The sequence below is a fragment of the Phyllobates terribilis genome, unplaced genomic scaffold, assembly GCF_046119375.1.
Source record: "Phyllobates terribilis strain yellow unplaced genomic scaffold, ASM4611937v1 Scaffold_249__1_contigs__length_2872098, whole genome shotgun sequence".
Lineage (NCBI taxonomy): Eukaryota > Metazoa > Chordata > Amphibia > Anura > Dendrobatidae > Phyllobates > Phyllobates terribilis.
Genome location: NW_027363009.1, coordinates 1,651,854 through 1,671,066, shown reverse-complemented (window position 1 = coordinate 1,671,066; position 19,213 = coordinate 1,651,854). Strand labels below are relative to the sequence as shown.

The 19,213-nt window shown below is 47.6% G+C and overlaps 5 non-coding genes and 2 pseudogenes across 5 annotated transcripts; all 7 read left to right on the top strand.

The window, feature by feature from the left end:
- The first annotated feature begins 969 nt into the window (after window positions 1-969).
- Window positions 970-1,160, top strand: LOC141218064 (U2 spliceosomal RNA). Its single transcript, XR_012286828.1, has one exon. It is a non-coding gene; the product is annotated as a U2 spliceosomal RNA (small nuclear RNA).
- A 6,107-nt stretch (window positions 1,161-7,267) lies between these two features.
- On the top strand, window positions 7,268-7,444 carry LOC141218370 (U2 spliceosomal RNA; annotated as a pseudogene).
- Window positions 7,445-8,561: 1,117 nt separating this feature from the next.
- On the top strand, window positions 8,562-8,639 carry LOC141218402 (U2 spliceosomal RNA; annotated as a pseudogene).
- A 5,564-nt stretch (window positions 8,640-14,203) lies between these two features.
- Window positions 14,204-14,397, top strand: LOC141218341 (U2 spliceosomal RNA). Its single transcript, XR_012287094.1, has one exon. It is a non-coding gene; the product is annotated as a U2 spliceosomal RNA (small nuclear RNA).
- A 1,115-nt stretch (window positions 14,398-15,512) lies between these two features.
- Window positions 15,513-15,703, top strand: LOC141218063 (U2 spliceosomal RNA). The gene has a single exon (XR_012286827.1). It is a non-coding gene; the product is annotated as a U2 spliceosomal RNA (small nuclear RNA).
- Window positions 15,704-16,818: 1,115 nt separating this feature from the next.
- LOC141218062 (U2 spliceosomal RNA) lies at window positions 16,819-17,009 on the top strand. The gene has a single exon (XR_012286826.1). It is a non-coding gene; the product is annotated as a U2 spliceosomal RNA (small nuclear RNA).
- Window positions 17,010-18,124: 1,115 nt separating this feature from the next.
- Window positions 18,125-18,315, top strand: LOC141218061 (U2 spliceosomal RNA). Its single transcript, XR_012286825.1, has one exon. It is a non-coding gene; the product is annotated as a U2 spliceosomal RNA (small nuclear RNA).
- Window positions 18,316-19,213: the final 898 nt, after the last annotated feature.

Below are 19,213 nucleotides of genomic sequence, written 5' to 3'. Positions count from 1 at the left end.
TTACAAGCTCATTTTGGTTCAACTTCAGCAACTGTGCATTGCATTGCCATGTAATGTGATGCAATGCTATCTTTCTAGCTCTCCCTTTTTACTTCCTTTTGGATAAACAGACATATTAGGCAAGCATTTTGGAGCTTTCACCTAAATAACTACAGGTGGTGAGATAAGCTGCACAATATAATTGACCTTTCAGTATATTGTTGCACACACACCATCTATTTAGCAAATGCCCTTGTTATCAACAGCAGCCTTTTAAACTCACCTGAGCTAACAGGTATGTGCGCTGGTTACTCTGCTGCGCTTAAAATTTCTTTTTTGGTTTGCTACAATGCCTTTTCTGAAACGTTGTCTCCCTCTGCTGGAACACTGACTTCTTTCATTTAATGCCTGCAGACTATAAAAGAGAACCCAACCCAAAAAGTTTGGTTGATTAGTCTGTGGCATTCTGTTAAACTGTTGCTTATGGCGGTCTCTGTGAGCTTCTCAGCGACATTCAGCCAGCCAGGTATCCTGCCTGCAGTAGATGGAATGTGGCAATGGAACGCTGGCTGCGCGTGTCATAATAGGCTCTGAGCCTTTATATACCTGTGCACAGCAGCAGCCACCTTCAGTCTGCTGCTGGACAGCCAGCAGCAGCAGCAGCAGGAGAGGTATGTAATCAGGAGCCCTCCTGCTAAGGGTAGACAGCTGCTCGTTCCACCCCACCCCCCGCCTTAATTGGTTCTCCTCCCTTCCAACGGTGTTGAGGCGGGTGGGAACAGCAGGGGGTGAAGGTGCTGTGTTTAAAGAGGTGGAGTTATGCAGATCTAAAACGCGTGGATTGCAGCAGCAGCAAGCCGAAAAGTGCAGGCATGTAAGGGATCTAGAGGTTGACAACATGTCTTCTTAACGGGAGTCCAGGAGCTCATCTCCACAAATGGACTTTTCAGGATCCTTGGGTGGCTCCGTAGTTTGAAACCAATTCTGGTTATCGCTTCTCGGCCTTTTGGCTAAGATCAAGTGTAGTATCTGTTCTTATCAGTTTAATATCTGATACGTCCCCTATCTGGGGACCATATATTAAATGGATTTTTAGAACAGGGAGATGGAAAAAGAGCTTGCTCTGTCCACTCCACGCATTGACCTGGTATTGCAGTATCTCCAGGACCGGTGCACCCCTTCTTTAATGCAGTTTCTAAAATCAGAAAGAATTGAATTCAATGTTTTTTGTTCATTTTGCTTGTTTGTCGGATTTTGGGATGGACTCTTTGGCTTTGCTTTTCTTCTCCTCATTGGATTTTTCATGTTCAAAGTTGCAGAAGCCAGATTACAAGCTCATTTTGGTTCAACTTCAGCAACTGTGCATTGCATTGCCATGTAATGTGATGCAATGCTATCTTTCTAGCTCTCCCTTTTTACTTCCTTTTGGATAAACAGACATATTAGGCAAGCATTTTGGAGCTTTCACCTAAATAACTACAGGTGGTGAGATAAGCTGCACAATATAATTGACCTTTCAGTATATTGTTGCACACACACCATCTATTTAGCAAATGCCCTTGTTATCAACAGCAGCCTTTTAAACTCACCTGAGCTAACAGGTATGTGCGCTGGTTACTCTGCTGCGCTTAAAATTTCTTTTTTGGTTTGCTACAATGCCTTTTCTGAAACGTTGTCTCCCTCTGCTGGAACACTGACTTCTTTCATTTAATGCCTGCAGACTATAAAAGAGAACCCAACCCAAAAAGTTTGGTTGATTAGTCTGTGGCATTCTGTTAAACTGTTGCTTATGGCGGTCTCTGTGAGCTTCTCAGCGACATTCAGCCAGCCAGGTATCCTGCCTGCAGTAGATGGAATGTGGCAATGGAACGCTGGCTGCGCGTGTCATAATAGGCTCTGAGCCTTTATATACCTGTGCACAGCAGCAGCCACCTTCAGTCTGCTGCTGGACAGCCAGCAGCAGCAGCAGCAGGAGAGGTATGTAATCAGGAGCCCTCCTGCTAAGGGTAGACAGCTGCTCGTTCCACCCCACCCCCCGCCTTAATTGGTTCTCCTCCCTTCCAACGGTGTTGAGGCGGGTGGGAACAGCAGGGGGTGAAGGTGCTGTGTTTAAAGAGGTGGAGTTATGCAGATCTAAAACGCGTGGATTGCAGCAGCAGCAAGCCGAAAAGTGCAGGCATGTAAGGGATCTAGAGGTTGACAACATGTCTTCTTAACGGGAGTCCAGGAGCTCATCTCTACAAATGGACTTTTCAGGATCCTTGGGTGGCTCCGTAGTTTGAAACCAATTCTGGTTATCGCTTCTCGGCCTTTTGGCTCAGATCAAGTGTCTGGACATCAGGTTCCTTGAGTGCTAGCCCTCGGCCTTCCAGCATCGCCACTCCGGTGGCTTAAGCTGGATGCTGCTATAGGGGGAGAGTTAGGAGGAAACGGGAAGGCGATTTCCGTGGCTGACTATGGGAGTCAAGCTGAAATTTGCTGGGACCGGGGACCCCCGGGTCAAGAATGGATTTCGCATTGAGATTTCCGAGGAGAAGAAGGGACATTTTTCCATGTCCTACCTGGTGAATGCCATCTTCTATGAAGCATTGAAGATTAAGAAGTCGGACATTCTTTGCCTGCAGGAATTTAGAAGTCATCGAAGGTATGTGCTGGTTCTTTCTACTATGGCTGCTTGCCAAAATCTTTATAGAACCTTGAAAGGCCATACTGAGAACTCCCTCCTAGATGGACTCACTTTTACTGTCCTCTATTCAAAGGGGGATGTTCCTGTTGTTGTGTTTATGCACAATCCCTTTATCCCCCAGGAGGACATTACTGTATTCTTGAGGAGGCATTGTACTTATGTGCATTTTTCCCACAAGATCTCGAATGAAGAAGGCTTGTGGACTGGCAAATACAAGTACTTTGTTCGTTTTGCTACAGACCCCGAGGGGCCAGGGGGCATACATTATCCTCCTATGAGTTTCTCTATTGGGAGAGACACTGGTTTCTTGTACTTTCCTGATGCTCCTTTTTTCTGCAGAAGATGTAACAAGTATGGTCATGTCCAGGAGTCCTGCAGGTATCCGCCAACCTGCAGGAGGTGTAACACGTCTGGTCATATGGCGAAAGACTGCAAGAACCAGGTAAAGTGTGATGCTTGTGGTGAGGAGGGGCATGTTCTTAGGCAGTGTCAAGCTAGAACCACTCCTAAGTCTTTTGCTCAAGTGGTCGCGGAGGGGCCTGCTGTTCCTTCGACTTCTACTAGGGTTCCACAAGGTCCCCTTCCGGATGTCGGGGAGGCAACTGCTCCCCAAGAGGAAGAGGATGGCACTCAGATGGACGACATATTTGAAGATGCCCAGCTTCAGCCTCCTGCGTCAGGAGGCTTTGACATGGTGATTCCAGAGGTGATGTCACCTTTCCCTCCCCAGTTTGGTGTCCGTGGTGAGGGGGAAATGGACTTGTCCAATTCTCCTGTCATATCTTGGTGCAATACTGCTTCAGAGGAGATCGGGGGCGGTGGCCAAGGGGACTTGTCTGCTGTCCGTTTCTCTGATGAGGAGGATCCTGATGTGGTCAAGAAGAAGCCAAGGACTGAGTGTTCATCCATTGCTGCCGTGTGTGATAGCCCGGTGGACTCTCGTGCTTACCCGTCAGATGTATTTTCTCCTGACATTGTTACATTTGGCATTCAGCCAGATGGTAATAGCTTTGCTTTGCTTGATGAAGGTTGAGTTGATGTTTTCTTTCTTTTTTTTTCAGGTTATGTGTGATCCCCTTTAGTTATGCCGCATCATTCTGGATGGGACATTGTGTCCCTTAATGTTAGGCAAATTAGATCTGTTACCCGAAGAACAACAGTTCTGGATTATCTAAAGGGTTTGAGTGCAGATGTCTATTGTCTACAAGAGTGTGGGATTACTGAATCTCCAGGGGATAAGGACTGGCCTTATGGCCAGTATGTTTGGTCGGGGTCCAGCTTTAACAAAAATGATGGTGTGGGGATTTTAGTTGGTAATAAGAATATTACTATTGATAGTTACACGGTTGTGGAGGTGGGTCGCTGCATTATTGTTTTTTTGAGTTATAGGGGGTGGAAGGTTAGAATGATTAATTTATATTGTCCTACTAAAAAAGAGGAGCGGCTTGCTCTTCTTGAGAAATTGATTTTTTTTCTCCCTGGAAAAATTCCTACAGTTTTTGTTGGTGACTGTAATTGTGTCACAGAAGGTAATGTGGACATTACGGGAAAAAAGTTCTCAACTTATTTCTGATTTTTCTTTCTTAGACGCTGCAATACTTGAGTATGGCATTCCACCACCGCCTACATATTATGCTGACCGTGGTAATATTTCATCGAGGATAGATAGGATGTTATTTTCCAAAAATATGGTTTGTTCAAGTTATGTTCAACATAAGGTACCTTTTTCTGATCATGAGTGTTTGCGTGGAGTTTTTAGTGCGAATGGGGACATGGTGTTTGGGGGTGGGGTTTGGAAATTGAATACGAGGTTGTTGGAGGATGAGGAGGTGATGAGTGAGTTGGAGAAAAGGTATGCAAGTTGGAGGTGGCGTAAGCGTGATTTTGGTAGTGTGCTTGAATGGTGGGATTGGGTGAAATTACAGTTAAAAACTTTCTTTAAAAAATGGGGCTACAAAAAAGCTGCCAGATATCGTAATAGATTTAATGACTTAAGTAGACGGATTGATTGGTTGCGTGGGTGTGTTAGGAAAGGAATGGATATGTCTGATCAGCTTGAGGTTGCTAAGAATGAGTTAAAATGTCTTCTGGATGAAAAAGGTAAAGAGATTATTTACCGTACCAAGTTAGAGCATTTGGAAAAGAATGAAAAGTGCACCAGGTACTTTTTTAAAAAAATGAATGGAAGGAAGTTGGATTTGAGTGAAGTGGTAGGTGAAGATGGATCTAGTGTGGTTGGGAAGAATGTGTTGAATGAGGTGAATGGCTTCTATAGTAAGTTGTACGATGAGAAATGGATTGATCCTGGACTTGTGTCGCATGTATTGAGTGGTATGGAGAAGAGACTTGGTTCGGATGAATGTGATGCTTTGTGTGAGGATGTTATTTTGGATGAGGTGAGGAATGTTGTTATGAGTGCTAAAATGAATAAGACGCCTGGGAAGGATGGGTTGCCTGTGGAGCTGTATGTGAAAGCTTGGGAGTTTTTGGGTAAGGACTTGACTGAGGTTTGTAGGTATATGTGGATGAATGGTGTTTTGTGTGACAGTATGAAAGAGGGTATAGTGGTTCTTGTGTTTAAGAAGGGTGAGAAAAAGCGTTTGGAGAACTGGAGACCCATATCATTGCTTAACGCTGATTATAAGGTCTACAGTAAATTGTTAGCAAATCGTATGCGTGAGGTGATTGGTAGGGTTGTGGAGGATGACCAAGTGTGTGCCGTGCCTGGTCGGAGTATAAGTGATAATTTGTTATTGTTAAGGGATATGCTTGGGGATTGTAAGACTAGAAAGCAGAAGTGTATGGTGTTAGCAATTGATTTCGAAAAGGCTTTTGATAGAGTTTCGCATGTGTTTCTGTTTAAAGTATTGGAGAGGATGGGTTTCCCTAGGGTTTTTCTGAATGGAGTTAAGTCTTTATATGATTATGTGTCAAGTGAGTTTTTAGTGAATGGATGGTTGTCTGACAAAGTGATGATTAGGTCTGGTGTAAGACAGGGGTGCCCTATGTCCCCTGTCTTGTTTGTATGTGTGATTGAGCCTTTGCTGTGTTTAGTGAGACGTGAGAAAATGATGAGAGGATTGTTAGTGCCTGGGAGTGGTGGTAAGCATGTGAAGGTGTTAGGTTACATGGATGATGTTGTGATGGTGAGTGAAAGTATGGCTTCAATGAGTAGGGTGAGGTTGCTTTTGGATTTTTTCTGTGGTGCATCAGGTTTTAGAGTTAACTGGACTAAGTGTAGTTTCAAATGCTTTGGAGATGACAGTATTCGTATGGAAGGTGTTAAGTATGAGGAGAGTGCAATTAAGGTTTTAGGGGTATTTTTCAATGATGATCTGAAAGGAAATGAGAGTTGGGACGAGTGTGGTATGCGTGTTGAGCGAAAATTGAATTTTTGGAGAATGAGAGATCTTTCTTTGCGGGGCAAAGTTCTAGTTATCAAAGCAGTGATCTTACCCATTCTGCTTTTTGTGGCCATAATTTTTCCATCCCCTTTTAGGAAAGTGAAGAGAGTTGAGAAAATGATTTTTTCCTTTTTCTGGTGCAGCAAGATGGAGAAGCTGAAGAGGGAAAGCCTTTATAAGGCCTGCCAGCATGGTGGTTTGGGATTTCCTAATGTTGAGGTTTTTTTAGGGCTCCATTATATTAAGACGATTGTGGTATTGTTGGGTAAAGGTAATAAGGGTGCATGTATGGCAAGTTATTCTGCAGGATGGATGTTGTATGGGTTAGGTTGGAGAAAGAGGGATGCGAGAGTGCCTGTGTCTTTTAAGTGTCCGGTGTGGTATGAGGTGATTGAGAAGTTTGTCAAGAAGTATGATTTGCTGAGTGTGCCGGTGGATGAGTTTAGAATGACTAAGAGGGTGTATAGGAAATTGTGTGCAAATGAGGTCGAGTCTAATATTGTTGGTTTGAGAGGGAATGAGGTTGCGGATGCTTGGAGAAAGTTGGGTATGTATGGGATGTCCAACAAACAGAAGGATGTAGTGTGGATGGCGTTTCACAATATTCTTCCAGTGAGAGACGTTCAAAAGAAGAGAGGTTTGATTAGGTCGGATGTTTGTCCAAGAGATGGATGTAATGGTTGTGAGACGGTTATGCATCTGATGTGGAATTGTGATTTTGCGCAAGACGTGTGGAAATGTGTAGGGGGGTTGTGTAGGAGTTTGGCAGGAGTGACTTTTGTGGATTGGCGTGTGGTTATGTTTGGTATTGGTGCAAGTGGACGTGTAAAGGAGAGAGTTTTGTGGTTAATTATGGCTTGTGTGTTAGAAAGTTTGTGGGATGTGAGGAATCTTTGTGTATTTAAAAGGAAATCAATCACAGTAAATGAATGTATTAGGATTATTCTTTCTAGGCTATTTTTGATTTACAAGATGGATAGTAGTAGCGGTGGTGGAACAGATGCCGAGGGAATGTGGAAATTTAAAAAGTGGAGGCATATTGTAAAATTTCAGTGATCTTTTGGTTTATATTAATAAGATGTTCTTCTTTCTGTAATATTAGGTTACTTTATGCTTAATAAATATGGCCATGATGATGAGAAGTTTTTTTTGCAACAGTTTTGGTATATCCTACTGATTTGCTATAAAACTAACCTGAATGGTTTAAAAAAAAAAAAAAAAATCTGTTCTTATCAGTTTAATATCTGATACGTCCCCTATCTGGGGACCATATATTAAATGGATTTTTAGAACAGGGAGATGGAAAAAGAGCTTGCTCTGTCCACTCCACGCATTGACCTGGTATTGCAGTATCTCCAGGACCGGTGCACCCCTTCTTTAATGCAGTTTCTAAAATCAGAAAGAATTGAATTCAATGTTTTTTGTTCATTTTGCTTGTTTGTCGGATTTTGGGATGGACTCTTTGGCTTTGCTTTTCTTCTCCTCATTGGATTTTTCATGTTCAAAGTTGCAGAAGCCAGATTACAAGCTCATTTTGGTTCAACTTCAGCAACTGTGCATTGCATTGCCATGTAATGTGATGCAATGCTATCTTTCTAGTTCTCCCTTTTTACTTCCTTTTGGATAAACAGACATATTAGGCAAGCATTTTGGAGCTTTCACCTAAATAACTACAGGTGGTGAGATAAGCTGCACAATATAATTGACCTTTCAGTATATTGTTGCACACACACCATCTATTTAGCAAATGCCCTTGTTATCAACAGCAGCCTTTTAAACTCACCTGAGCTAACAGGTATGTGCGCTGGTTACTCTGCTGCGCTTAAAATTTCTTTTTTGGTTTGCTACAATGCCTTTTCTGAAACGTTGTCTCCCTCTGCTGGAACACTGACTTCTTTCATTTAATGCCTGCAGACTATAAAAGAGAACCCAACCCAAAAAGTTTGGTTGATTAGTCTGTGGCATTCTGTTAAACTGTTGCTTATGGCGGTCTCTGTGAGCTTCTCAGCGACATTCAGCCAGCCAGGTATCCTGCCTGCAGTAGATGGAATGTGGCAATGGAACGCTGGCTGCGCGTGTCATAATAGGCTCTGAGCCTTTATATACCTGTGCACAGCAGCAGCCACCTTCAGTCTGCTGCTGGACAGCCAGCAGCAGCAGCAGCAGGAGAGGTATGTAATCAGGAGCCCTCCTGCTAAGGGTAGACAGCTGCTCGTTCCACCCCACCCCCCGCCTTAAGATTGGTTCTCCTCCCTTCCAACGGTGTTGAGGCGGGTGGGAACAGCAGGGGGTGAAGGTGCTGTGTTTAAAGATGTGGAGTTATGCAGATCTAAAACGCGTGGATTGCAGCAGCAGCAAGCCGAAAAGTGCAGGCATGTAAGGGATCTAGAGGTTGACAACATGTCTTCTTAACGGGAGTCCAGGAGCTCATCTCCACAAATGGACTTTTCAGGATCCTTGGGTGGCTCCGTAGTTTGAAACCAATTCTGGTTATCGCTTCTCGGCCTTTTGGCTAAGATCAAGTGTAGTATCTGTTCTTTTAAGAACACAAGAGCTACGATCTACACTTGACGAGAGCGATCGAACTCGGAAGGAGAAGAGCTTCGGAGCCCAGCTGACATCGGAGAAGGAAGGCGGATATCGGTGGGAGGAAGAAGCTCTAAAGAATCCAGAAGAAGACGAAGACTCGGAGAAGAATCGGGCTGTCCTGTGGAATCTTCGAGGAAGGAAATCATCGAGACAAAGACCTTTCGGGGAATTTGTCCAGAACACGACTGGAGAAGAATCTGCATAGCTCCACCCATTCCGGGAAGAGTTCCAGATCCAGCTCCAAGAAGTAACTGCAGGAGGAAAGCCATGGCAAGCGCTGCGATGAAGGCCGAAAAGAAGAGCCTGGAGCAGGGGACAGCCAGGAGGGCCCAGCCAGGAGCCGATTCTGACCCCAAGGACTCTGCCTCCACGACTGGCCAGCAGAAGGGACCCCAGAAGCCCCGCCACGAAGCTCCAGCCCTGGAGCCATGGATGCGGCAGACGGTGGCCCTGAAGCTGAAGGAAGTGGATGGGAGGGTGCCGGACATGTCCTCGGACGTGTTCTGCCAGAAGATGCTGCTGGATCGAGGCTTCTCCAGGTCGGACACCCTCAGCATCCAGACCTTCTTGACGGGGATCTTCTTCGTCACCTTCGCCACTGTGAACACCTGCAGGAGGTTCTGGGAAATGGTAAGCGCAAAAGGACCGGATAATTCTTTCTCTGCCTTTACAGGTAGCTGCCCTATCCAGAGGGACGAAAGGAGGATCACGGTCTCCATGCGCAACCCGCACACCCCAGGCCAAGACATCTGTACCTTCCTGAGACGCTTCTGTTTGGTTGTGAAGGAACCCTCTCACATCCTGAATGGACTCGGCTTCTGGACAGGTAAGTGGTCGGTGACCGTTAGACTTCACAGGGACCTGGCGTACTCAGACGGACTTCGGCACCTGCCCCCGACATTCTCCCTGGGCAACTCCTACGGCCTCATCTATTACCCGGACATGCCGCAGAACTGCAGGAGATGCGGCAAGAATGGCCACGAGATGAAGGACTGCAAGGAGGATGCCTGCAGGATTTGTCGAGTGACGGGACACAGCTCGAAGGACTGCCTGAAGAAGACGTCCTGCAACCTGTGTGGGCTGGCGGCTCATCTGTACAAGGATTGCCCCAAGCGTGAGAGATCCTGGGCATCGGTGGTTGCGACGACCCCAGCTACGGAGGACAAGGCCCCGACGACCAGGCCTGTGAAGGTCAAGGACGCGACGACCAAGGCCCCAGCGGCCAAGGCCGAGACGACCAAGGCCAAAGCGGTCAAGGAGTCGGTGGCCAAAGCCCCAGCGACGGTCCCAGCAGCTCCGAAGCAGAAGAAAAAGTCAAAGGAGGGTAAGAGTTCTGTCACCCCTCTCTCGATCCCTCCCCCTGCCACCCCCGTCCAATCCCCCCCCACCCCGGCCACCCCTGCTGAGGATTCCACTTCCTCTTACTCCTTCCCCTACTCCTCAGCAGGTGTCCTTTCCCCTGCCCCGGCAGCCACTCTCCCTCCCCAGACCATGGTAGCGGTGGAATTAACCTTTCCTCCACCCGCCGCTATCTATTCCGAGGAGGATTTTCCCCTTCTTGTCTCCCCAGTTCCAACCCGGGGAAAGAGGAAGGTGGAGGACAGCCCTGCTACTGAATCCTCCAAAAAGAAGATTCTGGATTTCGTAGGCGAAAAGGAGGATACCCTCCCTGAGCCAGAAGAGATGGAGCACATGGTTGAGACCCTGGTGGCCGAGCCAGAAGAGGAGGAACTGGTGGTCGCCGAGATCGAGGCCGCGCTGCTTGACCAGATGGAGGAAGAGGGCCTGCTGGTGATCCCGTCACCAGCAGTCAACACCGACGAGGGACCACCCGACCGGAGTGGTAACTAAGGTGTATTGCCTGCGCTAACTTTTTCTTTTTTCCCTACATGATGGCTAATATTAACTTATTTTCCATTAATGTCAGGAGCATCAAGGACAAGTTCAGACGTCAGACTATTTATGCCTTCCTTACTTCCCAGTTGTGTGATGTTTATATGTTGCAGGAATGTTCCCTTCCCTCCTCTAGGTCCTTCAAACATCTGGCCAGGGAGTGGTCCCACGGTCCATCCTACTGGTCCGGTGGGGGTGACTGCAAGTCTGCGGGGGTCGCAATTCTGATCAGGGGGGGCGCATTCACGCTTGAGTCCGTCCAGGAGCTCATCTGCGGCAGGGTTCTTGTTGTAGATGGCAACTGGGCGGGAGAACCTGTCAGGTTCATCAACGTGTATGCGTCCCCACTGAAGAATGAGCGTTTGGAGCTTTTCCAGACCCTGCGGCTTCAGCTTGCCACCACCAGGACCTTAGTGATGGCCGGGGATTTCAACTGCCCCATCGAGGAGGATGGTCGTAGTTCTGGCACATCTGCCAAGTTGGACATCACGTCCAAGCTGCTCATCGAGATGGTAACCGAGGCCTCTCTTCAGGACGTGGTGGGCTCCATGGGGAGAGGCTCCACGAACTATTCGTGGAGCCGACCCGATGGCTCACTCCGCTCCAGGATTGACTTTGTGTTCACCTCTCGGGCAGTCAGGCAGAGTAGGCACTCGATGGTCTCCTGCTTCTTCTCCGACCACAGAGCCATTCACTTACAAGGTGTCCTCGGCGACGGTTTTCCGTCCGGCCCCGGCTCCTGGAAGCTGAATTGTGCTCTGCTGGCTCAGGATGAAGTCGTGGAGGAGCTGAGAGCAGCCTACGCAATGTGGCAGTCCTACAAGGGTAGCTTCCAAACAGTCTCTGATTGGTGGGAATATGTTAAACTTGAGTTTCGCTGTTTCTTTCAGGCCAAGGGTCGACAACAGGCGTGTGAGAAGAGGAGGGACTTCAGAGGGCTGCAGCGCGAGCTGCGGTCGCTGCAGGACCTTCTTCACTGCGGCTGGGACGTGAGGGAGGAGCTGGAGGAGACCAAGAAGAGCTTGAAAAGGCACTTTGAGGAGGAGTCCAAGCGAATCGTCTTCCGTTCCAAAGTGGAGAATCTGGAGAAGGGTGAGAAATGTAACTCATTCTTTTTCAGGAAACTTCATGCCGGTCACACGCCCCTGAACGAGCTGCGAGACGAGAGCGGAAACATGCGACGTGGGAAGGAGGACGTGATGAGGGTCGTCAGCGACTTCTACAGCGAACTCTACTCCCACAAGACTACCCACCCCGACGCTGCTGATAAGTTCCTGTCAGGTATCACTAACCATCTTGATCCTGCAGGCACGGCAGCCTTGGACAAACCTCTGATGGTGGGCGAATTGCTCTCTGCCGCTAAATCCTTTAGGACCGGCAGGACCCCGGGCAGTGATGGTCTTCCAGCGGAGCTCTATGTAGCGCTGGGAGACCTCATCTGTCCGGACCTGTTGGACCTGTACGAGGAGATGGTGGTGGAGGGTAGAATGCCTCCATCTTTGAGGGAAGGAATGGTCACGATCCTGTACAAGCGGAAGGGAGAGAGGTGCGACCTGAGGAATTGGCGTCCCATCACTCTGCTCAACGTGGACTACAAGATCCTGGCCAAGACGATGGCGACACGACTTAAGACGGTCATCGGACGGATCATCCACCCAGACCAGACCTGCGGCATCCCTGGACGTCGCATCGCAGACAGCCTCGCTCTCGTGCGGGACACGGTCGAGTACATCAAGGTCCGCCGCGCACACGCGGCCCTGGTCTCCTTGGATCAGGAGAAGGCCTTCGACCGGGTTTCCCACGAGTTCATGGGCCGAGCTCTCCACCGGTTAGGTCTGGGTAACATGTTTTGTTCGTATGTCCGTCTGATGTATTTTGATATCCACAGCTCGGTGTTGGTGAACGGCTGGAAGACTGACCCCTTCCCTGTCCTCTCTGGGGTCAGACAAGGCTGCCCTCTATCACCTCTTCTTTTTGTTTGTGTTATAGAACTCTTCGCAGAGGCTATCCGGCAGAATGGAGAGATCAGAGGGATCACCGCACCGGGTCCGGGACGACACGAGGTCAAGTGCTCGCTCTACATGGACGATGTCACCGTCTTCTGCGCTGATCGTGGTTCAGTCGACGCCCTCGTCCAGACGTGTGAGAGGTTCGGCCGGGCTTCAGGGGCCAAAGTCAACTGCAGGAAGTCGGAAGCCATGCTCTTCGGGGATTGGCAGCCGGCCTCCTCCGCCCCCTTCCCCTTCAACATTCAACCGGATTTCCTCAAGGTGCTGGGAGTCTGGTTCGGGAAGGAAGGAGCGGCCCTCAAGTCCTGGCAAGAACGCTTGGCCAAGGTGAAGCAACGGATCGGACTCTGGAGCCTCAGACACCTCACTTGTGAGGGTAAGGCACTCGTCCTGCGTAATGAGGTCCTGCCCGTCTTGCAGTACACGGCGCAGGCCTGGCCCCCACACGTCACTGTGTGCAGGGCCATTACCAGGACAGTGTTTCACTTTGTCTGGGGATCCAAGATGGACAGAGTCAGGCGGGCCGTCATGTACAAGGAGCCTCGCAAGGGTGGGAAGGGTGTTCCAGATATCCCCACCCTCCTGCGATCCTCTTTTGTGTGTGATTGTGTCCGCCGGACTTTGCAAGTCAAGAATGGCTCCGCGAGCAGGTCCATGTCTCGCTTCTTCCTGCTTCCTCTTTGGAGGCGACTCGGCTGGGACAAGTGGGACAGCTCCTTCCCCTACAACTGGACGACGCCATGGTTCTACGGAGACGTCGTTCGATTTGTGGGGGAGCATCAACTGGAGGGACTCAAGCCCGACTTGTGGAAGCCCAAAACTATCCACAAGCTAATCAGAGCCAAGGATGACGTGGAGAACATCACAGGACTTCACCAGGACACGCTGGAGACTGTGTGGACAAATGTGTCGTCTGACAGGCTGACCAACGGGCACAAGGACTTGTCGTGGATGGCGATTCAGGGCGGACTGCCCGTCCGGTCATTCATGCATGCCCGGAACCTGTGCAAGACCCGGTACTGCCCAAGGTGCCCCTTCGTGGAGGAAACATCTTTGCACACTTTTTGGGACTGCGGATTTGCACAGCGCCTATTGACTGCACTTGAGGATGACCTGAGGAACTCTGTCCCCAGGGCGAGCCTATCGCACCATTCTGTGCTTTACGGACTCTTCCCTGGGGTTCATACCGTCGGAGCCATCCAGGAGGCTTGGCGCCTTATGAACTGCTTCAAGGATGCCGTTTGGGTCGCCAGGAACCGGTTCATCTTGAGGAGGGAGAGGATGTCCATCCAGGACTGCCGCAGGCTGATCCACAGCCTGCTCAGAGACTATTCCATCATGGACGGTCCGGAGGACGAGGATGAGGACTAAACCCCTCCTCCCCCTCTCCCCTTATGTGTCTTGTCTTTCAATAAAGCTTCGGGCCTGTGATTTTCCCCTCCCCATCCCCTTTTTCCCAATCCCCATCCCTTATCACGGTTCGTCGTACTGTATTGATTGACATGCTTTTTCTTTCAGATTGAGTGTTTTGTGTAGCATAGGGGTGTGATGTGTCTAGTTAGTGCGTCGTATCCTCATGCTATGTAAATATGATGTAGAATTCTGTGTGTACTGGGCTGCGGCACTGTACACTGTCTGTTAACTTATTTTTTGTGCTAATAAAAGATATATTCAATCAAAAAAATCTGTTCTTATCAGTTTAATATCTGATACGTCCCCTATCTGGGGACCATATATTAAATGGATTTTTAGAACAGGGAGATGGAAAAAGAGCTTGCTCTGTCCACTCCACGCATTGACCTGGTATTGCAGTATCTCCAGGACCGGTGCACCCCTTCTTTAATGCAGTTTCTAAAATCAGAAAGAATTGAATTCAATGTTTTTTGTTCATTTTGCTTGTTTGTCGGATTTTGGGATGGACTCTTTGGCTTTGCTTTTCTTCTCCTCATTGGATTTTTCATGTTCAAAGTTGCAGAAGCCAGATTACAAGCTCATTTTGGTTCAACTTCAGCAACTGTGCATTGCATTGCCATGTAATGTGATGCAATGCTATCTTTCTAGCTCTCCCTTTTTACTTCCTTTTGGATAAACAGACATATTAGGCAAGCATTTTGGAGCTTTCACCTAAATAACTACAGGTGGTGAGATAAGCTGCACAATATAATTGACCTTTCAGTATATTGTTGCACACACACCATCTATTTAGCAAATGCCCTTGTTATCAACAGCAGCCTTTTAAACTCACCTGAGCTAACAGGTATGTGCGCTGGTTACTCTGCTGCGCTTAAAATTTCTTTTTTGGTTTGCTACAATGCCTTTTCTGAAACATTGTCTCCCTCTGCTGGAACACTGACTTCTTTCATTTAATGCCTGCAGACTATAAAAGAGAACCCAACCCAAAAAGTTTGGTTGATTAGTCTGTGGCATTCTGTTAAACTGTTGCTTATGGCGGTCTCTGTGAGCTTCTCAGCGACATTCAGCCAGCCAGGTATCCTGCCTGCAGTAGATGGAATGTGGCAATGGAACGCTGGCTGCGCGTGTCATAATAGGCTCTGAGCCTTTATATACCTGTGCACAGCAGCAGCCACCTTCAGTCTGCTGCTGGACAGCCAGCAGCAGCAGCAGCAGGAGAGGTATGTAATCAGGAGCCCTCCTGCTAAGGGTAGACAGCTGCTCGTTCCACCCCACCCCCCGCCTTAATTGGTTCTCCTCCCTTCCAACGGTGTTGAGGCGGGTGGGAACAGCAGGGGGTGAAGGTGCTGTGTTTAAAGAGGTGGAGTTATGCAGATCTAAAACGCGTGGATTGCAGCAGCAGCAAGCCGAAAAGTGCAGGCATGTAAGGGATCTAGAGGTTGACAACATGTCTTCTTAACGGGAGTCCAGGAGCTCATCTCCACAAATGGACTTTTCAGGATCCTTGGGTGGCTCCGTAGTTTGAAACCAATTCTGGTTATCGCTTCTCGGCCTTTTGGCTAAGATCAAGTGTAGTATCTGTTCTTATCAGTTTAATATCTGATACGTCCCCTATCTGGGGACCATATATTAAATGGATTTTTAGAACAGGGAGATGGAAAAAGAGCTTGCTCTGTCCACTCCACGCATTGACCTGGTATTGCAGTATCTCCAGGACCGGTGCACCCCTTCTTTAATGCAGTTTCTAAAATCAGAAAGAATTGAATTCAATGTTTTTTGTTCATTTTGCTTGTTTGTCGGATTTTGGGATGGACTCTTTGGCTTTGCTTTTCTTCTCCTCATTGGATTTTTTATGTTCAAAGTTGCAGAAGCCAGATTACAAGCTCATTTTGGTTCAACTTCAGCAACTGTGCATTGCATTGCCATGTAATGTGATGCAATGCTATCTTTCTAGCTCTCCCTTTTTACTTCCTTTTGGATAAACAGACATATTAGGCAAGCATTTTGGAGCTTTCACCTAAATAACTACAGGTGGTGAGATAAGCTGCACAATATAATTGACCTTTCAGTATATTGTTGCACACACACCATCTATTTAGCAAATGCCCTTGTTATCAACAGCAGCCTTTTAAACTCACCTGAGCTAACAGGTATGTGCGCTGGTTACTCTGCTGCGCTTAAAATTTCTTTTTTGGTTTGCTACAATGCCTTTTCTGAAACGTTGTCTCCCTCTGCTGGAACACTGACTTCTTTCATTTAATGCCTGCAGACTATAAAAGAGAACCCAACCCAAAAAGTTTGGTTGATTAGTCTGTGGCATTCTGTTAAACTGTTGCTTATGGCGGTCTCTGTGAGCTTCTCAGCGACATTCAGCCAGCCAGGTATCCTGCCTGCAGTAGATGGAATGTGGCAATGGAACGCTGGCTGCGCGTGTCATAATAGGCTCTGAGCCTTTATATACCTGTGCACAGCAGCAGCCACCTTCAGTCTGCTGCTGGACAGCCAGCAGCAGCAGCAGCAGGAGAGGTATGTAATCAGGAGCCCTCCTGCTAAGGGTAGACAGCTGCTCGTTCCACCCCACCCCCCGCCTTAATTGGTTCTCCTCCCTTCCAACGGTGTTGAGGCGGGTGGGAACAGCAGGGGGTGAAGGTGCTGTGTTTAAAGAGGTGGAGTTATGCAGATCTAAAACGCGTGGATTGCAGCAGCAGCAAGCCGAAAAGTGCAGGCATGTAAGGGATCTAGAGGTTGACAACATGTCTTCTTAACGGGAGTCCAGGAGCTCATCTCCACAAATGGACTTTTCAGGATCCTTGGGTGGCTCCGTAGTTTGAAACCAATTCTGGTTATCGCTTCTCGGCCTTTTGGCTAAGATCAAGTGTAGTATCTGTTCTTATCAGTTTAATATCTGATACGTCCCCTATCTGGGGACCATATATTAAATGGATTTTTAGAACAGGGAGATGGAAAAAGAGCTTGCTCTGTCCACTCCACGCATTGACCTGGTATTGCAGTATCTCCAGGACCGGTGCACCCCTTCTTTAATGCAGTTTCTAAAATCAGAAAGAATTGAATTCAATGTTTTTTGTTCATTTTGCTTGTTTGTCGGATTTTGGGATGGACTCTTTGGCTTTGCTTTTCTTCTCCTCATTGGATTTTTTATGTTCAAAGTTGCAGAAGCCAGATTACAAGCTCATTTTGGTTCAACTTCAGCAACTGTGCATTGCATTGCCATGTAATGTGATGCAATGCTATCTTTCTAGCTCTCCCTTTTTACTTCCTTTTGGATAAACAGACATATTAGGCAAGCATTTTGGAGCTTTCACCTAAATAACTACAGGTGGTGAGATAAGCTGCACAATATAATTGACCTTTCAGTATATTGTTGCACACACACCATCTATTTAGCAAATGCCCTTGTTATCAACAGCAGCCTTTTAAACTCACCTGAGCTAACAGGTATGTGCGCTGGTTACTCTGCTGCGCTTAAAATTTCTTTTTTGGTTTGCTACAATGCCTTTTCTGAAACGTTGTCTCCCTCTGCTGGAACACTGACTTCTTTCATTTAATGCCTGCAGACTATAAAAGAGAACCCAACCCAAAAAGTTTGGTTGATTAGTCTGTGGCATTCTGTTAAACTGTTGCTTATGGCGGTCTCTGTGAGCTTCTCAGCGACATTCAGCCAGCCAGGTATCCTGCCTGCAGTAGATGGAATGTGGCAATGGAACGCTGGCTGCGCGTGTCATAATAGGCTCTGAGCCTTTATATACCTGTGCACAGCAGCAGCCACCTTCAGTCTGCTGCTGGACAGCCAGCAGCAGCAGCAGCAGGAGAGGTATGTAATCAGGAGCCCTCCTGCTAAGGGTAGACAGCTGCTCGTTCCACCCCACCCCCCGCCTTAATTGGTTCTCCTCCCTTCCAACGGTGTTGAGGCGGGTGGGAACAGCAGGGGGTGAAGGTGCTGTGTTTAAAGAGGTGGAGTTATGCAGATCTAAAACGCGTGGATTGCAGCAGCAGCAAGCCGAAAAGTGCAGGCATGTAAGGGATCTAGAGGTTGACAACATGTCTTCTTAACGGGAGTCCAGGAGCTCATCTCCACAAATGGACTTTTCAGGATCCTTGGGTGGCTCCGTAGTTTGAAACCAATTCTGGTTATCGCTTCTCGGCCTTTTGGCTAAGATCAAGTGTAGTATCTGTTCTTATCAGTTTAATATCTGATACGTCCCCTATCTGGGGACCATATATTAAATGGATTTTTAGAACAGGGAGATGGAAAAAGAGCTTGCTCTGTCCACTCCACGCATTGACCTGGTATTGCAGTATCTCCAGGACCGGTGCACCCCTTCTTTAATGCAGTTTCTAAAATCAGAAAGAATTGAATTCAATGTTTTTTGTTCATTTTGCTTGTTTGTCGGATTTTGGGATGGACTCTTTGGCTTTGCTTTTCTTCTCCTCATTGGATTTTTCATGTTCAAAGTTGCAGAAGCCAGATTACAAGCTCATTTTGGTTCAACTTCAGCAACTGTGCATTGCATTGCCATGTAATGTGATGCAATGCTATCTTTCTAGCTCTCCCTTTTTACTTCCTTTTGGATAAACAGACATATTAGGCAAGCATTTTGGAGCTTTCACCTAAATAACTACAGGTGGTGAGATAAGCTGCACAATATAATTGACCTTTCAGTATATTGTTGCACACACACCATCTATTTAGCAAATGCCCTTGTTATCAACAGCAGCCTTTTAAACTCACCTGAGCTAACAGGTATGTGAGCTGGTTACTCTGCTGCGCTTAAAATTTCTTTTTTGGTTTGCTACAATGCCTTTTCTGAAACGTTGTCTCCCTCTGCTGGAACACTGACTTCTTTCATTTAATGCCTGCAGACTATAAAAGAGAACCCAACCCAAAAAGTTTGGTTGATTAGTCTGTGGCATTCTGTTAAACTGTTGCTTATGGCGGTCTCTGTGAGCTTCTCAGCGACATTCAGCCAGCCAGGTATCCTGCCTGCAGTAGATGGAATGTGGCAATGGAACGCTGGCTGCGCGTGTCATAATAGGCTCTGAGCCTTTATATACCTGTGCACAGCAGCAGCCACCTTCAGTCTGCTGCTGGACAGCCAGCAGCAGCAGCAGCAGCAGCAGGAGAGGTATGTAATCAGGAGCCCTCCTGCTAAGGGTAGACAGCTGCTCGTTCCACCCCACCCCCCGCCTTAATTGGTTCTCCTCCCTTCCAACGGTGTTGA